The sequence below is a fragment of the Protopterus annectens genome, chromosome 9.part0 (genome assembly GCF_019279795.1).
Source record: "Protopterus annectens isolate FY-2018-M chromosome 9.part0, PAN1.0, whole genome shotgun sequence".
Taxonomy (NCBI): Eukaryota; Metazoa; Chordata; order Ceratodontiformes; family Protopteridae; genus Protopterus; species Protopterus annectens.
The window spans coordinates 1572837015-1572842466 of NC_056743.1; the positions used below are offsets into that span (position 1 = coordinate 1572837015).

Consider the following 5452-nt stretch of genomic DNA (forward strand, 5'->3'; position numbering starts at 1 on the left):
GCACATAATAAAAAAAATCCTTATTGCAATAAGTGCACATTCTACATATGCAATTTGAGCTATGAAACTATTAGAGGGACACAGAGTTTCTTCTCATGTTATTTGTATTATGTCTCGTATCTGTGCCTCTGATTAGCCCCAAATATATTTCTTAGCTCATGTTCTTGTATCTCCTAGAACTTACCACTCCCTTTTGTTCCTAAGATTTTAAGGTTTTGGGCCATATGAATTCATTTGTTGCCAACAAATTGCTTTGAAGACAAAGTAAAGCGGATATGGCAGAGGCATAGGAGTCCCTTTCAGGAAAGAATATGGTGCAGTAATGCATTCTTTACAACATAAATAAATAAATAAATACTTGTTCCAATACTAGATATCATTGGATGAAATTATAAAAAATGAGATTCAGAGGAAATATGAAGAAGGATTTCTGCAATATTACATAGAATGGGTGAAAAAAGCATGCCACACTGTGTGAAATGTCATGAAATTTATGATGAAATTTAACATTAAATGCTAAAAATAAATGCAAGAGTCTTAAAGGATTTCTGCAAATCTAATTTAAAGGACCATATCTTTGAGGTAAAAAGAGTAAACATACATGCTCAGGTGAGCAAATGATGTTGACCATATCACCAGTAATAATTATTTTATCTCTATAAGCACCTCCTGAAAAATAGTGTTGCAGTTTTTTTAAATCTGACTGCACCCAGGGCACATAGTAGCCATCCATTTCATACAGTGTTTGACAGATTATCTGCTAAAGCTTTTAACTGACACTTGTGGAATTTTAGCAGAATATTTCTTGTTTCATAGTGTCTATTAATGTTTCTGCAGCACAGGTATTTAGTTTTTTTAGCAGAACAAATGCTGGACAGCAACATATGAATTCTCAGCCCTGACATACATTTTTAACTTTATTTTGTAAAGGGCACCGGGACCTATTCAATCCTTTATCAAGGAAAGTGTTAACCCTCTCTCATTTCATGCAAATCTACCTTGTATCAATCCAGTTTTAGTATATGTATGACTTTATTGGCCAGTATTTGTTGTTGTCCTAGGACATCAGTCTTAAATTATTAAGGTGAAGGTGGCCTTGAAAGGGCCCTTCACTGGGTTTTCATATCAGTCAATCTTTGTTTCTTTAAATAAACTTGTTATGGAAGTACAATTTAGTAGTTTACAGCAATAAGCTATAAACTGCCTCCTCTTAACTTCAGTTTGATTCCCATAGCCTATATTTACATGTTGTGAGACCTTGAGCAAGTTATTGAGCAAAAAAAAAATAGGTAACCCTGTAAAGAGGCACACTTGTGCCTAGTGGATCTTAGCCACTTAAATAAGGCTAAATGAAAAATAAAATGACAGTTATAATTCATATTCCAAGCTGCATGCAAGCTATGTTCTATTAGATTCTTTCATCTTTCTCTGTAATCTCCTTTTGTTTATAAGCAGCAACACTCTAGCTTGATTTGGTATGCATAACGTGATGGCTGAGAAATGTTTGAAATGTTTGTTTGCAGAGGGGGGGTTGGTGTCTCAGGGGAGCTGCCGGAGACTTGATGTCTACATGGTCTGTTACCCTGCTGCCATGATTCATGCCGAAATTAAGGAGAAACAAGCAGCACATCTTAGCCATAAGATGAGTTACTGCATTATGTTTGTAGTAGCTGGGGAGGGGATGCAGACTCCGTTCTCTTAGATTTGTCTCTTTCTTCATCTTTGTTGCAGCTATCCTCTGGATTATTTTATAGGGTGTGTGTGTGTGTGTGTGTGTGTGTGTGTGTGTGTATAAAAAAAAAAAAAAAAAATATATATATATATATATATATATATATATATATATAAAAGCACACATACACATATCTATCTATCTATATATATATATATATATATATATATATATATATATATATATATATTATATATATATAGGTATGTGTGTGTGTGTATACATATGTAAACATATACTGCGGTCATGGTTATATCAGCCAAGTCCAGTCAGTAGAAAAAAAAAAACAGCCTTCACCGGGAGAATATATCATCAGCATATGCACTAATCAAGGCTGCATACTGGGTCTGAAAATAGGAGAGAATTACCTGCCTGCTTAAAATTCTTGGCTTACAAGTGACGGCTGATGCCTCATTACAAAGACTGTTTTAGAGTATTACATTTCCTGTGATTCCACAGAACAGGAGCATTTTTTTCCTTCAGCTAGCAAGTGCAATTGATTTTTTTTACTACAGACTTTTCTGTTTCCTTTAGTGTGTCCCCATGCCACTTTGCTGTCCCCATTGGTAATCATATGGCAATCAAACCTGGTATTGAAACCTCCATCAAAGAATCCATCCTATTATTCCTTCTTTGCTGCTTTCTCATTCTGTTCTCATCCTAGCAGATCTGCTGTGTAGCTGCTACTGTAACCTGCAACAAATGTTCACCCTTCTGATGAAACAGCTTGTTTCCAAACTCCCAGTGGAGCTACTACATCTATTCTGATGGCTAGTGTACAGATCTGTGAATGCTGGGATGTTGCTAGTATCACAGATATCTTATCTGACCTTGGCAAACTTCAACAAAACTATTGCTTAGACCCATTAATGTTTTGTGATTTTTTTCTTTTAATTTTCTGAGAGATTTAAAATGCAGATAATAATTATGGCTTCCAGCCAGTTTGTACCCAGCTCCTGAATTTATGAAACTGCTGCCTTTGTCATGTTGTACAGTCCACATCTTCCCACAGTAAAGGTTAAGCCAAAACAGGGTACTGCAAATGACATTTTGAAAAAGGATAACCCCTTTACTCAGTAGAGGCTGATACAAGACAGATTACATTGTATTCTTAAAATATATATGCATTCTTACACCCTATTCTCCAGTCCATCAAGCTGTCTTAAAAAATAACTTTCTTGGAGATTGCTAGGTCTCACTATGTGGTATTAATGTAGGATGAAAATACATATTGAAGTCTGGCAGCTAAAAGCTCCTGGACATAACTACAGCCTACAACTGCAGCATCCTTCAACCTTTGTGTATTTACACACAGATGGACTTTTGAGCTTGAACCCAGTCATGAGGTTTGACTTGTCCTCATTTTGCAGAATCTAAGGTGCCTTGTGCTCCTATGAACTGAGTCATATGCAACATACATGGTCTTGCTTTCTAGTCAGGGCCAATGTGCTTCACATCAGGGCTAATGTGCCTCAGTACATGACTATTTTTGTATTGATGCACTGAATCAGACTGATTCTTTGCAAATACAGGTAACAGCTCTATGTATAAGTACACTTCTTAACAGTACTACAGAGACCCTAGTTGTTATCTCCAGGTTTCTTTTATGCACTAACGACAATTGTGTTTGATTTGCCTACTGTCTAATAAAATAATCTTTTGTTAGTTAGAGTTTTTCTGAGTCTGTGCCTGTTACTGATACAGATTTCAGCCCCATCTAGCAAGGGATTCTCCACCAGTCCTGAGTGTGTGCAGGTCAATCGGTAACCCTGCCACCCAGGATCTGGCACACAGAATACATTCCCCAAACAGATGTAGAAGGTACTATCTTCATTGATGATGCTCATGTCCTGATGCCACATAGCAGTTAAAATAATATGAAACCATTCTTGTTAGACAGTGCCCTTACAGACATAATTATTTTCAATCCCGAAGACAAAAGCTCAAAAATAAATTGCTCTGTTTAGTATCCCCCTCATTGCCACCCATCCAGTCGCAGCTCTACTTTCATTTCCAATACATCTGACATTTATCTCCATTTTACTTTTGAAACCAGTAAGCAAATAAAATAGCAGTTATAAAAACAAAGAAGTAATAATGAGGGTGGTGTATTGAAGCAGTTGTGGTACCATGATCTTCCAGAATATGATCCAGAGGATGCAGAGCTGATCCACAGGCAGATACCTTTCTTAACTGAGAAGAGAATTTTCTCATGTCCAAGCAGAACTGGCAAAGATTTGATAGGATACCTTTCGTAAACAGAGGCCACAAGCACCACTGCTACTTCACTACAGATTGTCACAAGTCAGGATCAGCTGGATCTCAGTGTACTCTGGGAGCTGAATGATACTGGAACAGAAACACAAACATTTAAACGGTGGTGGTGCTACGGTAGTGTTGTCGCCTCACAGTAGGACACTGTCCGGTTCGATTCTCAGCTAGAGCGTCTTGTGTGTGGAGGCATGCGTGAATGGGCGTACCTTCGTTGAAGGTTGTGCGTCAGGGCTGGTAACTCGGCACATAAAAATCAACTACCAATCATTAGCAGACAGGAGATCCGCTGTGGCGACCCCTAACCAGGAAAAGCCGAAAGACGCAACAAGCAGTACTATTGTTCTTGAACAAATTAGGTCCTCAGATATCAAATATATAAATCAAGAAGGATGCTGGGAAACTCCATAATGGAGATCCAAAGGAGAATGGCACTAGGCCCTACAGAGAAGAATGCAACATCTGTCAGGGAGCTCCGTTGTTAGGAGTTTCAGTTTAAGAGATTAAGAGAAGGGGTTGAAAGTTATGGTATCTACCTGCTGCTATGGTAGAGAAGGACAGAAACTATATTCTCGGGACTACTACAACACCTGCACAAAGTAGAAACCTCTATATCATTGCCCATATAGGGGCAAAGCAACCATATGACAAAATAAGCAGAGCAGTTGAGGAGGCATTTGAACTGAACACAGGCCTAAGGTGAGTACTGCACATTGTAACATTGTCTGAGCTGCTGCTTGTTCATGGAATGAGTGAGGCTTCACATCATGGCATTCAGTGACTCCATTCCTTCCATTATTTAGTGCCCCATACATGGCACAATGGACGGGCGAGCTAGTCATTTGCTTTAGAATAATGCTTGACATTATTCATATGCTTAGTGGATCAACTAATTCCTTCAAATATGTCCCTGGAGCAGAAATGAAAGGGTCTACAATGAGTCCTTCCAAACTGCCTCAAAACTATAGTTTATAGTTGGCAGCATGAGTGCACAAATGCCCATAACACACTTTAACCTCTATAGGCTACAATCATACACACCACAAAAAGAACAACAAGGGGATGCAACCCTCGATTCCCCTTTATTTTATTATGCAAACCCTCAGGTCACTAGTTTATTGCACCTTGGAGAAAGAGCAAACAGCCACACCTCATGAAAAATCTGTTTTGCTCTCTTTATAGGATCCAGTAATCCCGGACAACATAAAAAAATAAATACGTAATAGAAGTCAAGCAATAACACAACACTGCTAGGTGGATGGAGAAGTAACACATGAGCACTTACTCTCTCAATTCGTCAAGCTCAATCAGCCATAATGCAAACAACCTGGTAGCTGGTAACAACATACATGCTGAAATAAACTGTTGGCTACTTCCTGCCTACTGTTCATTAGGTAAGCAAAAGATGTTTTGTAAGAATTCAGGCTTTTCACTTGACTTATTGTGTAA

At 38.2% G+C, this 5452-nt stretch overlaps 1 pseudogene; it reads right to left on the bottom strand.

Annotated features, from left to right (window-relative positions):
* Positions 1-901: 901 nt before the first annotated feature.
* Positions 902-995, bottom strand: LOC122812565 (annotated as a pseudogene).
* Between the last annotated feature and the right edge of the window lie 4457 nt (positions 996-5452).